This window comes from Candoia aspera, chromosome 3 (assembly GCF_035149785.1).
Source record: "Candoia aspera isolate rCanAsp1 chromosome 3, rCanAsp1.hap2, whole genome shotgun sequence".
NCBI lineage: Eukaryota > Metazoa > Chordata > Lepidosauria > Squamata > Boidae > Candoia > Candoia aspera.
The window spans coordinates 11,998,198-12,015,378 of NC_086155.1; the positions used below are offsets into that span (position 1 = coordinate 11,998,198).

General features: G+C 42.8%; 2 protein-coding genes across 2 annotated transcripts in view; both read right to left on the reverse strand.

The window, feature by feature from the left end:
• The window catches only part of PHACTR3 (phosphatase and actin regulator 3), a 258,190-nt gene that overhangs the window by 162,451 nt on the left and 78,558 nt on the right, over window positions 1–17,181 (reverse strand). The gene's annotated exons all lie outside the window — the stretch shown is intronic.
• The window catches only part of TUBB1 (tubulin beta 1 class VI), a 481,315-nt gene continuing 469,993 nt past the window's right edge, over window positions 5,860–17,181 (reverse strand). Inside the window, exon 5 of the transcript XR_010067529.1 lies at window positions 5,860–6,004. The gene's annotated coding sequence lies outside the window, so the exon portion shown is untranslated. The remainder of the gene's footprint in view (window positions 6,005–17,181) is intronic.

Here is a 17,181-nt window from a genome sequence, read left to right on the forward strand (position 1 = left end):
CTGGTCCCAATTGTGGTTATTAAGCAAGGACTACCTGTAACAGATTCATGGACCTGTATCCTAGCACATTGGTTGAAGTTACTGTTCTTTCCCACAGGTTTGAGTTCTTTCCTTATTGAGGACAATTACAATCAGTATGTTCAGAACAATCTCACAAAAACATCAACATCTCAGCTTTTCCAGGGAGGAATTCCTAATGATGGGTTATGAGCTCAGCCCATTTAAACAACATATCAAAGCCCAACAGGGGTTTTGGAAGCCCTGGACCAGTGGAAGCCCAACAGGACCAGTCTGCTCTACCTAAGAACATTTTTCTCAGCAAATCCCTTTTTACAAACTGACAAGATGCTTAGACCACATAACTCTTTCCAAATTCCGAGGAGCACTAACTTTAGCATGCTTCAATGCTCTCTCCACAGCAGTTTTGGAGGGCCGATACAAAAAAGTCCCCTATGAGCTGAGGCTGTACCCCTGTGGACAAGGGGCTGTTGAAACTACAGCTCATGTCTGTAATGATTGCCTGTCCTAACATACTCAGACTCACAAGCAAGAGCTTAATAATATCTGATTTATTAAAGAATAGTGTGCAAATACAAAGAAAGCTGAGAATGAGCAAAAGCGCGCCAAATACAAACTAAAAACCCTCGGTGCAAACGTAATCCCTCCCCTCGCCCAACTGTTTCAAATTCCCCACCCCAGGTGCTGGTAACGAGTTCTGCTGATCTCCTGGGAAGAAAACCTTGAACACACTGGATAACCCAAACACATTCCATTCCACTGAATACAGATAACAACCCCAGCAGAAGAAGTCCGTCCAGCCCCTCCCAAACAGAACCCGCGTCAGCAACTTGACATGCGAAACATTACGATGTACAATGCACATTGAAACGGTGAACATGACCATGTCCTGCCTTACTGTACCCTCTATAAGGACTCAAGGACCAGCCTTATAATTCCTTACCGGTAAAACACCCAGGAAATTCTGATCTTTTTTATGAACAGTTGTTGTTATCAGATCCGTATGATTCAGTCTCTTTGAACATTGCTAAATTTTGTTATGTTGTTGTTGTTTATTCGTTTAGTCGCTTCCGACTCTTCGTGACTTCATGGACCAGCCCACGCCAGAGCTTCCTGTCGGTCGTCAACACCCCCAGCTCCCCCAGGGACGAGTCCGTCACCTCTAGAATATCATCCATCCATCTTGCCCTTGGTCGGCCCCTCTTCCTTTTGCCTTCCACTCTCCCTAGCATCAGCATCTTCTCCAGGGTGTCCTGTCTTCTCATTATGTGGCCAAAGTATTTCAGTTTTGCCTTTAATATCATTCCCTCAAGTGAGCAGTCTGGCTTTATTTCCTGGAGGATGGACTGGTTGGATCTTCTTGCAGTCCAAGGCACTCTCAGAATTTTCCTCCAACACCACAGTTCAAAAGCATCGATCTTCCTTCGCTCAGCTTTCCTTATGGTCCAGCTCTCGCAGCCATATGTTACTACAGGGAACACCATTGCTTTAACTATGCGGGCCTTTGTTGTCAGTGTGATGTCTCTGCTCTTAACTATTTTATCGAGATTTGTCATTGCTCTTCTTCCAAGGATTAAGCGTCTTCTGATTTCCTGACTGCAGTCAGCATCTGCAGTAATCTTTGCACCTAGGAATACAAAGTCTTTCACTGCTTCTACATTTTCTCCCTCTATTTGCCAGTTATCAATCAAGCTGGTTGCCATAATCTTGGTTTTTTTGAGGTTTAGCTGCAAACCAGCTTTTGCACTTTCTTCTTTCACCTTCATCATAAGGCTCCTCAGTTCCTCTTCACTTTCAGCCATCAAAGTGGTATCATCTGCATATCTGAGATTGTTAATGTTTCTTCCAGAGATTTTAACTCCAGCCTTGGATTCCTCAAGGCCAGCTTGTCGCATGATGTGTTCTGCATACAAGTTGAATAGGTAGGGTGAGAGTATACAGCCCTGCCGTACTCCTTTCCCAATCTTAAACCAGTCTGTTGTTCCATGGTCTGTTCTTACTGTTGCTACTTGGTCGTTATACAGATTCTTCAGGAGGCATACAAGATGACTTGGTATCCCCATACCACTAAGAACTTGCCACAATTTGTTATGGTCCACACAGTCAAAGGCTTTAGAATAGTCAATAAAACAGAAATAGATGTTTTTCTGAAACTCCCTGGCTTTTTCCATTATCCAGCGGATATTGGCAATTTGGTCTCTAGTTCCTCTGCCTTTTCTAAACCCAGCTTGTACGTCTGGCAATTCTCGCTCCATGAACTGCTGAAGTCTACCTTGCAGGATCTTGAGCATTACCTTACTGGCATGTGAAATGAGTGCCACTGTTCGATAGTTTGAACATTCTTTAGTGTTTCCCTTTTTTGGTATGGGGATATAAGTTGATTTTTTCCAGTCTGATGGCCATTCTTGTGTTTTCCAAATTTGCTGGCATATAGCATGCATTACCTTGACAGCATCATCTTGCAAGATTTTGAACAGTTCAGCTGGGATGCCGTCGTCTCCTGTTGCCTTGTTATTAGCAATGCTTCTTAAGGCCCACTCAACCTCACTCTTCAGGATGTCTGGCTCTAGCTCACCGACCACACTGTCAAAGCTATCCCCGATATTGTTATCCTTCCTATACAGGTTTTCTGTATATTCTTGCCACCTTTTCTTGATCTCTTCTTCTTCTGTTAGGTCCTTGCCATCTTTGTTTTTGATCATACCCATTTTTGCCTGGAATTTACCTCCAATGTTTCTAATTTTCTGGAAGAAGTCTCTTGTCCTTCCTATTCTATTGTCTTCTTCCACTTCCGCGCATTGCTTGTTTAAAAATAATTCCTTATCTCTTCTGGCTAACCTCTGGAATTTTGCATTTAATTGGGCATATCTCCCCCTATCACTGTTGCCTTTTGCTTTCCTTCTTTCTTGGGCTACTTCTAGTGTCTCAGCAGACAGCCATTTTGCCTTCTTGGTTTTCTCTTTCTTTGGGATGTATTTTGTTGCCGCCTCCTGAACAATGCTGCCAACTTCTGTCCAGAGTTCTTCCGGGACCCTATCTACTAAGTCCAGTCCCTTAAATCTATTCTTCACCTCCACTGCATATTCCTTAGGAATATTAGTGAGCTCATATCTAGCTGATCTGTGGGTCTTCCCTAATCTCTTTAGTCTGATCCTAAATTGTGCAAGAAGAAGTTCGTGATCTGAACTACAGTCAGCTCCAGGCCTTGTTTTTACCGACTGTACAGATGTCCGCCACCTTTGGCTGCAAAGGATGTAATCAATCTGATTTCGGTGTTGTCCATCTGGTGAAGTCCATGTATAAAGCCGTCTCTTAGGTTGTTGGAAGAGAGTGTTTGTTATGCAGAGTGAATTGTCTTGGCAAAATTCTATCAGCCTGTGTCCTGCTTCGTTTTGTTCTCCCAGGCCATACTTACCTGTAATTCGAGGTGTCATTTGACTGCCCACCTTAGCATTCCAGTCTCCTGTGATGAAAATAACATCTCTTTTAGGCGTGTTGTCCAGTAGGTGCTGCAGATCCTCATAGAACTGCTCTACTTCAGCTTCTTCAGCATTTGTGGTTGGGGCATATATTTGGATCATTGTGATGTTAGATGGCTTGCCCTGAATTCGAATTGAGATCATTCTATCATTTTTTGGGTTGTATCCAAGCACTGCTTTAGCCACTTTACTATTAATTATGAAGGCTACTCCATTTCTTCTGTGGTCCTCTTGTCCGCAGTAGTAGATCTGGTGGTCATTTGATGTGAAGTGGCCCATTCCAGTCCATTTCAGTTCACTGACGCCCAGAATGTCTATCTTTAATCTTGACATCTCACCAATAACCACATCCAATTTGCCCTGGCTCATAGATCTTACATTCCAGGTTCCGATGGTGTGTTGATCCTTAGAACATCGGATTCGCCGTTCACCACCAGCACCGTCGGCCGCTAGCCGTCCTTTCGGCTTTGAGCTAGCTGCGTCATCACGTCTGGGGCTAGTTGAGCTCATCCTCTGTTCCTCCCCAGTAGCATTTTGACCATCTTCCGACCTGGGGGTCTCATCTTCCGATGGTATACCGACATATCTCTGGTTGTACTGATCCATTTAGTTTTCACGGCAAGAATACTGGGGTGGGTTGCCATTACCTTCCCCAGGGATCGCATTTAGTCTGACCTCTCTGTCATGACCTTCCCGTCTTGGGTGGCCCTTCACGGTTTAGCTCATGGCATCATTGAGGTGCTCAAGCTCCAGCACCACGACAAGGTAACGATCCTTTGCTGAAGAAATTTTGTTATACTGCCTGTAAAATTAGGCAGACTCACTGACAAACCCACCACCACATTACCCACTGACAAACCCACCACCAATTGTAATATTTTATTTTATCTTGTTTTGCTCTTATTTTTAATGTGTTTTTGTTTGCAGTTCTGGTCAGTGACCGTAATAAAAATATTCATTCATTCATTAAAGAGAATAGCTAATGTTGTAGCAAGACTACGTAATGATCTTTAACTTTGAATACTTAAATTTCATAACTGGAAATCACCCCCAAGTAATGGAGGCCAAATTTTATTTGCTAGATAATTTGACACCTCACCCTGCCAAGATATATATTATGTTCCAAATCAGTTTTGTCCATGTAAAAGCTGGGTATTTTTATGTAAGTCACTCCCTCAAACTCTACAGACTCAAAGTTCCTGAGCTAGGTCCAAGTTCTCAGTAGTGTGAAGACAATCTGAGTTTTATGGTAAAGCTCAGAAGACTGATAGATGGAAGAACAGCATAAAGGCCTTATTTGTATTATTGAAAATAAAGAGAAAAGAATCCATATACCAGCTGCTCAATGAAGGTGGCAAAATACTAAGAGAAAAAAATTGCTTGGTCTTCACAGAAAAGGGGGCCTGTGTTCCACCAAGAAATTGTGAAGAGCAATATTAAAAATGGAGTTTGATAGGAATATGTGCTGCTAATCTCTATTTACTCTGAAAGAATTTAAATCTCCAAGGCCAATGAATTGCATCCTAGGACACTGAAGGGAATTGGTAATATTCTTGATGAACTTCTATGTATTATCTTCGAGAAATCTTGAAGAACAGGTGGATTATCAGATGAGGACAAATGTTCTGCCTAATTTTCCAGAAAGGTTGATAAAAGGGCTGCAGGAAACTATAGGCCAGCCAGTTACACACTGCTACCCGAGAAGATTCTATGGGAGATAATCACAAATTCAATCTATAACCACTTTGAAAACAAAGCAGTAATTAACAGAAGTCAGCATGGATTTTCTCAAGAACAAACCTTGCCAGACTATCTCATTTTTGATCAGGCATCTTTCTTAGTAGATAATGGAAAAGCTGTAGATGAAGTATCTGGATTTCAGCAAAGCATTTGACAAAGTATCCTCCGATAGTTCAATTAGGAAGTCAATTTGGCGCGGGCTGGATTGCATGACAATCAAGTGAATACAAGGCTGGCTTGAAAATCAAACTCAATCAGTGCTCACCAATGTTTCCTCTAACTGAAGTGAGGTGAGATGCCAAAAAATTCAGTCCTGGTCCCTGAATTCCGTTTCCCCCCCCCCCCAATAAAGACTTGGATTATATGGTAGAGGGAATATTTAGCAAATTCGTATGTAACTGGATGGGTGAGCTAATAACAGGAATCAGAAATAAATTCAAAGCAATCTTGATAGGTTAGAGAAATGGCCTATTAAGAAGAAAATGAAATTGGACAGGAACAGATACAGTAGACTCAGTTAACCGGAACTGAAGCAACCGGCACTCTCAAGCAACTGGCACAAAAATTGAACTGGAAAAAAACTGGCACTCTCAAGCAACCAGAAAAAAAACCAGGCACTCTCAAGCAACCGGCAAAAAAAATCTGCATCTCTCTGCTGCCATCTAGTGGGTATTAGGGTTTAATAGTAACTCTCAAGCAACCAGAAACTACATTTATCCAGCATCTACCAATCCCCGTGGGTTAACTGAGAGTCTACTGTACAAGTTCTTCAGTTAGGGAACAGAAATCACATAAAAAGCTATAGAATGGAGAATATAGAATGGAGGTCTCTTCTGCAAGTTAAAAGTTATCCTTTTACCCCTGTGTGTAGCTCAAGTCCATTTTGTTTCCAGGAAGAGTAGGCTATCATTTTGAAGAAGCCTTTCCATCTTATCTCACTCCTCTGTACTACAACCCTTGGAGACTTGATTTATGGGTTGCTCTAAAGGAATCCATAACATAATCTGGGTTATTTTTCATTCATTGATGTCAGTTCCTCCAAACTTTTTTTTTAGATTTTTTTTATCCTGCCTTTATTATTTTCATAAATAACTCAAGGCAGGGAACATACCTAATACTCCTTCCTCCACCTATTTTCCCACAACAACAACCCTGTGAGGTGAGTTGGGCTGAGAGAGGGACTGGCCCAAAGTCACCCAGCCGGCTTTCATGCCTAAAGTGGGACTAGAACTTTCAGTCTCCTAGTTTCTAGCCCATTGCCTTAACCACTAGACCAAACTGGCTCATGTTCATGCTTTCCCACCTATGAGAGGTGAACCTGGTGTAGCTTCCTAACTCACTCCATTATCTCAAAGACATTTCATTATCTGTCAGAAAAGCACTACGTGGTCTCAGTGTAAGTCACTGTTCTCACTAAGCCAGATGGCAGCCCACAGACGCCATACTGCTGAAAGTCAGAGGCAGTATAGTTCATTTTCAGCAGGGTAATTTTCCATGGTTTCATTTGTTTCCCCTTTAAACACTCTTCACAAATGGCTGAAAGCATGCCACCAAAGTTTGGCCTTTTTGCCTTTGCGTGTTGTCAGCACAATTTAAAACTTTTTGGATGGGGGGGGGGGACTGGAAGCTAAATGCAGCTGCCAGTTGTTCAATGTTTGTCCACCTCTTGTCTAGCCCCCACCCTTCTTATAGCCAGCTTAGAGAGTTCAGCAGAAAATTGTAAACATTTCAAGAATCTCACATGAAGTATTTCAAAATGTTTTGAAATGCTCTAACAGAAATCAGTGTGTCCCTCTGGTTGGTATTTGGTTTCCAGAGAGATGTTCATAACACTGAATTTAATTCATCTGAAATTAAACTGTGTGCAGCTCCCCATGGATTTATTAATTTTCTCCTTCTGATGCATTAAAAATTACAATCTGGAAGTTTTTGGAGGCTCCAGAACAGAGTTTCTCAACCAGGGTGCGTTGGAACCCCAGGTTTCCCTGGGAGGTCCCTAGAGGTTCCCTGGGAGATCATGATTTATTTTAAAAATTATTTCAAATTTGGGCAACTTCACATTAAAGAGGCAAGTTTCATTCTTTATTTTCAGTTTAAGAGAACACTGTTAATGCATCTATACCGGCCTGCACATGAAACAGATATAACAATTTTGTAACTTCTGGCCTATAGTTGAGCCTGAATGTGCAGGGGTTCCCTGAGGCCTGGAAAATATTTCCAGGGTTCCTCCAGTGTCAAATGGTTGAGGAAGGCTGCTCTGGGAGCTGCACCTAAGCTTTTGGGGCTCATGTGCAGCTGTGGGCCCAAGTTCTATATCTGATGTATAGCCTGATCCCTGTTTTGCAATAAGGAGTGATGCAAAAAAGTGCCGTTTACATTTGGCTTCAAATCTAGCATGCAAGAAACACATTTCTGGAACTGTGTCATTGCCTGTATCAACTAAAAAAAAATCCTGGGTCTTCCCACATTCCCCTTCTGCTTTGAATGTATTCAGCCTCCCCGCCCCCTGCCCCCATCGCATGAACAGAGGACAAGAACAGCAAACAGTAATAATCCATTTTGACAAGTACAGTGAAAGGGAGAGGAAGATAAGGGCTGCAATAAATCTTAATCACCTTTCATCAGAACTGCGAGGAATAAGCAAAGCTCCCTCTTATTCCTGCTGAAGTGAGGAATGGCTGCCCAGAGGCCCAGCAGAAGCTGCTTCCCTGAACGTTCTCTCTGAATCCCTGCAGGGGCTCCTGGACCTCTTAGCTCAGGAAGAAATAAATGAATGAGGAATGGCAACAGAGGGGTCCATGGGGAGGAAAAAAGTCAATATGGCAGCTGCAATTATGCAATCCAGTGGGTAGGGCTTCACATGGTTGCAAGAGGAACTACACCCTCTTGACTTTTTTGACCCACCCCCCATAGATGTCCCTGACCAGCAGTGTCCACAGAGTGGGGAGGAGTGTCAAAATCAGCAAAATAGAGACTGGAGCATCATTTATTTTATTTATTTATTTATTTATTTATCAAACTTTATCACCGCCCATCTCCCTCCCAAGGAGGGACTCTGGGCAGTTTGCAATCATGGAGAAAACCCCACTTCTTTCAAGTATGGTTGCATATATAAAAGCAGTGGGGTTTGCATTGCAATGCTCTGTCCACCATGTGGCAGATTTTGACCCCCTTCCTGCAGATGCCACTGGCACATCCATACAGTATAGGCAAATTAGCATTCCAAGTTCAGCAGAGTGCCAAATTTAAAGCAAAAGATTTATTTCATTCTAGTTATTCATTTCATTCTGTTTGTTAGATTTATATCCCACCTTTCATCCAGGAGCTGAATACATAGCACATTCTCCTCCTGTTTTCCCCAAAACAACAACAACAAAGGTCAGGCTGAAAGAGAATGTAATTGGCCAGGATCACATTTGAGCTTCTGTGGCTGAGGGTAGATTAGAAACTGGGTCTCCCTGGTGCCACTCCAACATCTTAACCACCTTGTTTCTGTCCTTGTCACACCTTCAGAAGGAGTGGAAAGTGGGGGAGCCAATTTAATGGTTCTGCTAGGCCACAATTGCTGGCAGCTACTCTAGACCAGTTTGAAGTTTCCTTTGTGTTCTTCCAACTGAAGTTGGGGAGAAGACATGGTTCCAAGCAGAGAGGCCCCCCTCTCTCAATAAGCAGTAAGGTTCTGATCCTTTGTAGCAGGCCGGCAACTAGGATCTGTGTCACCCGGGGCAAACATGGATTCCGCACCCATTTTGGCATCCCCCCAGCACTCATTTTGGTGCCCCCCAGCGTGGCACCCGGGGCACATGCCCCACTTGCCTCCCCACCCCCAGTTGCGGCCCTGCTTTGTAGCTCCTGAGCTGCCTGTCAAAGACTCCAAGACTCCATAATCCAAAAAATTGAGGTAGCAAGGAGGAAAAACATAAGACTTTTCTACACAGGAATAGACAGATAAACCATATGTGGACAGTGCAGAATCCCAGAGCCAAAGTGAAATGCATAGTTTTTGATCTACATAAACTCTCCTTTAAACCATGGAATCATTGGATGTGAGGGTGATCTGGCTGTGACATCTGTCACCTCATTTATCTATCTATCTATCTATCTATCTATCTATCTATCTATCTATCTATCTATCTATATCTATATCTATATCTATATCTATATCTATATCTATATCTATCTATCTATCTATCTATATATATAATTTATCCCCACCCATCTCCTCCCGTTGGGGGACTCTGGGCAGTTTACAACAATCGATTAAAACCATAACCTTAAATACAGAGAGTAAAATACAGTAATAAATAATATAAATAGAGGTAAAAATAAAGAATCCAAGTGGTGAAGAATCTAAAACAGTCCAAGTGTGGGAGGAGTGGTCTATAGCAACCATCCCCATGTAGATCTATTCCCCTCTCCACCCCAAGCAAGGCGGCTGAACCAGGTCTTCAGACTCCGCCGAAAGGCCAGGAGCGATGGGGCCAATCTCACCTCCAGGGGCAGCATGTTCCACAGGGCGGGAGCTACTGTGGAGAAGGCCCGCTTCCTGGACCCCGCCAGATGAAATTCTCTTACAGACGGGGTCCGCAGCATGCCCTCTCTGCACGATCGGGTGGGACGGGTTGATGTAATGGGGAAGAGGCGGTCCCTCAGGTAACCTGGCCCCATGCCATGTAGGGCTTTAAAGGTGATAACCAACACCTTGAATTGGACCCGGAAGCAAACTGGTACCCAATGCAGCTCGCGCAGCAGTGGTGTTACATGTGCCCTTCTGGGGGCACCAAAAACAGCTCGCGCAGCTGCATTCTGGACCAGCTGGAGCTTCCGGATACTTTTCAAGGGTAGCCCCATGTAGAGCGCATTGCAATAGTCTATATGAGAGATAACAAGGGTATGAGTGACTGTTCGAAGGGCCTCCTCATTGATCACCTGCGTTGATTTGGCTGATCTGGCTGGCTAGGCGGGTGTCCCCTTCCTCCCTCACTGCTCCATGTGTGTCCCTCCTGAAGCTCCACACTCAATGGAAGAGGATAACCATTATTATTATTATTACTATTATTATGACTATTATTATTTATTTTATTTTATTTATTTTCTATCCCACCTTTATTATTTTTATAAATAACTCAAGGCGGGGAACATACCTAATACTCCTTCCTCCTCCTATTTTCCCCACAACAACATCCCTGTGAGGTGAGTTGGGCTGAGAGAGAGTGACTGGCCCAAGGTCGCCCAGCTGGCTTTCATGCCTAAGGTGGGACTAGAACTCACAGTCTCCTGGTTTCTAGCCTGGTACCTTAACCACTAGACCAAATTGGCTCCCATCCCAGATGGAAGGACTGTACTGATCTTCGGTCAAGGGTATACCATGCAAACATTGGGGGTGGGGGTGGGGATGTCATATCAATCCAGATTGGTCTTTGTCCCCATTTAAGATATACCAATGGCAACCTTTTTCGTATAGCTTCATAGCCCCCACCATTCTCATTCCTCAACAAGTCATTATGAGATTTCCATCAACTGCACAGTGTCTACTGTACAGCAAGCTGGGGATGAATAGAGAGGTAATGGAGCCATGCAGTTCTTCCTCATCAGAACCAGTGCAAAGACAGTGGAAAACAAAACAGGAAAAGCAATCACCATCCGTCCCTACCAGAGCTTGCAAGGACAAAGAAGTGCTGATGTTTTCCATTCAGTGAAGCACGGCCCTGCACGGGGTCTTTCGTACAGCTGGCCATTCCTTGTAGCAATTTGAAGGGGGAGAGAATAGTTTAAAACTGTACAATTACAGTTCTAAATCACAATTACAGCAAAACAATTACACCCTGTACAAGAAAAATGCTGGTACAGTAAAGCTCCATTGGAAAGGGTGTGCACAGAAGTGGGTGGAGGGGGGGCGTTGTTCCAGCTGAGAAGAAAACAGCCTCAATTACTTAAAATGTTCTGTTGGACTGTTTTGAGTGGGCTATGTTTTAACACAACTAAACTTGCAGGATTTCGAGCATTTTAACATGTGGAACGGGGGGGGAGGTGCATAAAGTGACTTAAGTAATAGAATGCTGAGTACTACCTATCACATATCCTATAGAAAAACTGGTTTTCTTTTTAAAGAAACATTGCACTGGTGGATTGTAAAAAGCACGTTTAACCGTTGCTTCTGTTGTTTACTATGAGAATTTTTTAAATGCTCTTGTGGTTAATTTTTCTGAAGGTTCATAAAATCATAGAGTGTAAACTTTGGAAAGACTGAGAGATCTTTTCAGTAAAACCTCCTGCCCAATATAGGGACCCATAACTACAGCATCTCAAACAATACCTCTAGTGAAGAGGAATCCACCACCACGTGAGGAAGTCGGTTCCACCACTGAACAGTTCTTACTATTAGGAGTTGTTTTCCTGATGTCCAATTCAAACCTGCATTCTTGTAACTTAAGGCATCACGCCTTGTCTTGCCTTCCGGAACAACTCTGAACAAGTCCTGTTTTCTACATGACAAGCCTTCGGGTACTTGAAGTCAGCTATGTATCATATTTCCCTGCAGTTTTCTCTTCTCCAGACTAAACATACTCAGTACCTCCAACCATTCCTCATAGGTTTTTTTCCTTCCAGGGCCCTTATCATGATTGTTGCTTTCCTTGGGATCTGCTCCAATTTGTCAGTATCTTTCCTAAGGTGTGGTATCCAGAACGGGATGCAGTACTCCAGGTACAGTCTGAACAATGCAGAAGAGACATAAGCAATGATTTCTCCCAGCTTTCTGGGACTATACCTGTCCTCCATGATTTCTCAAACACCAAGAGCCCTCAGAGATCTCCAAAGGGTCTCCGAAGTGTCGTCCACATGCTCTTCAAGGTTCTCTGGTACAACTGATCTGGTCCTGGGGACTTAAATACATTCATGGTGGCAAGCACTCCTTAACTATCTTTGCTTACGTTGGAGTGCCATGGCAGGGGGAGACTGAAGCAAAGGAGAAATTGAGGATCGATTTCCTTTTCCCATCACCTGCAATGATCATGTCATCTTCTTCAAGGCCCCACCTTTTCCTTTTCTTCCTTTCTTACTATTGACATAGCAGAAAAGCTATTTCTGTTGATTTTAGCTTCTCTTACAACCCTAAGTTCCTTTTGTGCTGTAGTATTTTATATTTTATCTCTGTAGATATCAGCTATTTGGCAGTATGCCACCTTCATAATTTCACTCATCTTCCAATTCCTACACCTGTCCATTTTAACTCTTAGTTCAGTCAAAGGTTCCCTGTGCATCCATGCTGGTTTCATGCTGCCCTCCATTTTTTCTTTCCATTGGAATGGTGAGCAATTGTACCTTCAGTACTTTAATTTTGAGAAGTCTCCCACCCTCCCACATTCTCTTTGTCCTGAGGAAATTTACCCATGGGATGCCACCTAGTACTTCTCTAAACTTGCTGAAGTTGGCTCTCCTGAAGTTAAGTGTGTAAAATTAATGCTTCCATTTCCTTTTATCTCTTTAACCAGCTCTTCCATACTGGTTAAGGTTAGATCTAGGAAGATTTACCCCACTTCAATTTCTAGAAAATGACACAGTCAAGAAGATCACTGAGGAATCTTTGAGACCTTGCAGTCTTGGTTGAATTTTTTTCCAACAGATGTCCAAGAAGTTGAAATCTCCCATTGTTACTGTGCCTCTTCTCCCTGAAAGTTCTCTAATCTGGTCTAAGAGCGCTTTGTCCAGATCTTCTGCCTGGATCAGCAGACTATAGCTTCTTCACACAATGGTATCATTATTGAGTCCCCTCCTTTATTTTCTTACCCAAATTATCTCAACTGGTTGCTTATACTGGATCTCTATGCATGTGTGGACTTCCTTCACATACTGTGCCATTCTACTCTCTTTGCCAGATCTTTTCCTTCCATCTTTGCACTCATGGGTTTCAATGATATCTTTCAGCTGCAGGACCCAAGACAAACCAGGTGATCTAGCCCTAAAAGGGCACCAGTAAAAACAAGTAAGTCAAAGCTCTTGTGACAATTGGGAGAGTGGGCTCTGTTGGAAGGAATCATAAGTCCAAGCAGGTGAAGGTTCTGTATAGATCTGTTGACTAAGAAGCTTTGTGTTAATGCCCAGAATGATCCCTTCTAATGGAACCATACCGAAGGCAAATGTTAGCAGATTGGCTTCTAAACTTGCAATAGCATTAGCATCCACATTAATTTAAACTGAGCCAGTTTGTTGGCTGAAGACATTTATTTTATGCAATTCTTGTAAAAAGCACAGTCAACAATCATTTACATCCCACTGACCTGGACAGCCTGCATGTCTTGTTAGCTGAAGACAAAAAGTCAGAGACCATACAACAGGAGCAAGGCCTGATACCCAGTGAAGATGATCCTAAGGACTGAAGAGACATTGTTTAGGGAAATTGGGCACCAAGCCAAAAAAGCAGACCTGGAAGGGGGGTGGGAGGCAGGTTTTTATTAATTTATGAATCTGGTGCTAGAAAACATTGCATCTGTCTTCATTTTTTAAAACGTTTTCATTCAAGCATGCATATGCTCATGAAAATTGCATGGGACTTGCTAGCTTTGTGTTCTTGAATTCTCCATTTTCCCCAGCCTGCTTAGATGCCCTTGATAGAAGCCTGTGATGGGGTAGCGGTTCTTTGATGAACGCTGCAGACTAGATAGCCAGCCAATGTCTATAATTCACATTATAGTATAAGAATTTTCCTTCATTTCCAAAGCTCCATCTTCATTGTTATTGCATATTTTCTTTAATATGGGGAAGGAGGGAATGAATTCATTACAGATTAATGGTGGCTACACCTAGCTAATTTTAGCTAATCTTTTAAAAACTACACAGAGTTGGATCTGATTAAAACTTGGGGGCCACCAAGAAGTTTCAAGGTTATAGGCTATATTAAGAAGTTGAAAAAAATATCTGGAAAGAAAGCAGTGGCAAGCCACTTCTGTATTACTGCTAGGAGAACTAGTTGGATTTATCTTGTTGGCTATGACTGATTTTTTTTTAAAAAAAAAAGCATGATTCCTTAGTTCTTGGATGGAGACCACTAAAAACTCCTAGGGCAGTAGACAAGATGGAAACGTTCAAAAAACATCCCAGAAGAAGTCAGCAAGGAACCACTTCAATACTGCTGCAAAGAAAGCTGTGTGGTATTCCTGCCGTCACCAAGGGTTGCACTTGGTCAGTGGGAAGGAGGAATGGAGGGAGGGAAGGTTTTCTGGAGGGTTTTTTCCACACATTTTCCAATTCTACCAAATCTTTGCTGAACTGCAATCACCAGAATTAACCACAACAGTGTTCCAATCTTGTATCACTCTCCAGAAGCATGACGTTCTACATGAGGTGTTACAGCCTCATGCACCACTTGTGCCTGTTCCTAGATTGGGGGGCCTTGCTCACAATCACTCATGCCCTAGTCACCTCCATTGGATTACTGTAATGCACTCTACATGGGACTGTCCTTGAAGAGTATCCAGAAGCTTCAACTGGTGCAGTATGCAGCGGCGCAGGCAGTTACGTGTGCTTCCAGAATAGCACATGTCACACCTCTGCTCCACAAGCTGCATTGCTTGCCGGTTTGCTTCCGGGTCCAATTCAAGGTGCTGGTTTTAACCTTTAAAGCCCTTCATGACATGGGGCTGGGTTATCTGAAGGACCGCCTCTCCCTGATTACATCCACCCACCCCATTACATCTGGCAGAGAAGGTATACTTTGGGTCCTGTCCATTAGGGACTTACACTTGGCAGGTCCCAGGAGGTGGGCCTTCTCTGCCATGCTGTCCACCTTATGGAACATTCCTGCCCCCCCCCCAAATGAAGTTAACTCCATCCTTGTTAATGTTCGGGAAGGTCCTCAAGACCTGGTTGTGTCAGCCGGCCTGGGGGTCTCAGGGAACCAGTGACATTCTAAGATGGCTCCATCCTTGTTAATATCTGTTCTGTTCTATGCCTGGTGGTTTGTAGTTTTCATAATGGCTGTTTTATATTTTCAGTAATGATTGTTTTTATATATTTATTGTTTTATTTAACTGTTTTATGCCACCCAGAGTCACATTTTGTGAGATGGGTGGCCATATAAATTTGATGAAAGAAAGAAAGAAAGAAAGAAAGAAAGAAAGAAAGAAAGAAAGAAAGGAAGGAAGGAAGGAAGGAAGGAAGGAAGGAAGGAGGGAGGGAGGGAGGGAGGGAGGGAGGGAGGGAAGGCAGTATATTGTGGATGGATGAGCCAACCAAGTAGATTTGTTCCTAAAAGCAGAGAGGTAAATGCTTTTAGGAGCACATTTCCACTCCAACAATGGTCCTCTTGATATTTTTCTTACAAGTCCATAAAATTTTTTTTGCCAGATTTCACCTAAGGTTGCTTTTCTTCTTTGACAGTTTCCCAGAATGTCTACATGCCTAGATATATTCATGGAAAATAACAGGAAGTACCTAAGTTACAAAGAATTTCCAAACATGAAAATCTCCTATTTCACACCTGCCCCACGTTGAGTCAATATTTTTAAACATGCCATTCAACAAAATCTCAAAATCACAATCTCTTTTAATCAGTACATTCACCCACCAGACCCATTGGTGTGTAAATATTGCATTAATTTTTTTTTAAATGTTAGCTGCATTTTTAATTCTAATTGTCTTGTTTGCCCTTTGAACAGCTTTTAAGTAGAGGAGAGGGATAAAAATACAGCATCAGCATTAAAAGATCGCTTTTCTAGTCTTCTGCTGCTAGTTCTCATCTTCATCAAGATATGATGTGAAATTAGACACTTTTCCCTTTTGTATAAGATCCCTCAACCGAAGTGCAAAACGTGCATCTTGACATGCGAAGAAAAATCTTGTTTTGAGTCAGTGTTGTGCAGTTTACAAACCACCAGTGCTCAGCAGGAGGCCATCAAAGATTTGTTCTTGGAACAGGGTTTATTCAGCCATTTTGGCAACCAGGATGACTGTTTTTGTGGGCTCTAAGGCCACAGTCAGAGCATGTGCCTTTTTTTTCTCTGATAATGGGCATTAATATTCAAATGGATCCAGGTTAATGGATTGCTTTAGGGAGAGAAAAAAAATGTTATTTGAAGACGCTGAGAAATGACTTGCAGGGAAATAAAATCTAAAAAGTGATGAGCATGGAGACTTTTTCTCCTGTTGAAGTTTATGTGGCTGCTCTGTGCTAGGAAAATTCATTAGCACAAACGTTGCTGCAGGAAAACAATAAAGAAGCTGAAAGAAGCAGCATCATAATTTTGAGATTTAAAAATACCATAGCTGGATGTGAAGAAGAAAGAATTATGAAGGGATGAAACAAAACATCTAACTCATGGGAATTAGTTATTAAAATCAACTCCTCATAAGCATAATATTTAGAGGGGGCTGTTTGAAAAGTACTAGTTGGCAATGGTTTAGTCTAAGACAAGGCCCCTTCAGCAAAGGATCGTTACCTTGTTGTGGTGCTGGAGCCTGAGCACCTCAGTGATGCCATGAGCTAAACCGTGAAGGGCCACCCAAGACAGGAAGGTCATGACAGAGAGGTCAGACTAAATGCGATCCCTGGGGAAGGTAATGGCAACCCACCCCAGTATTCTTGCCGTGAAAACTAAATGGATCAGTACAACCAGAGATATGTCGGTATACCATCGGAAGATGAGACCCCCAGGTCGGAAGATGGTCAAAATGCTACTGGGGAGGAACAGAGGATGAGTTCAACTAGCCCCAGACGTGATGACGCAGCTAGCTTAAAGCCGAAAGGACGGCTAGCGGCCGACGGTGCTGGTGGTGAACGGCGAATCCGATGTTCTAAGGATCAACACACCATGGGAACCTGGAATGTAAGATCTACGAGCCAGGGCAAATTGGATGTGGTTATTGGTGAGATGTCAAGATTAAAGATAGACATTTTGGGTGTCAGTGAACTGAAATGGACTGGAATGGGCCACTTCACATCAAATGA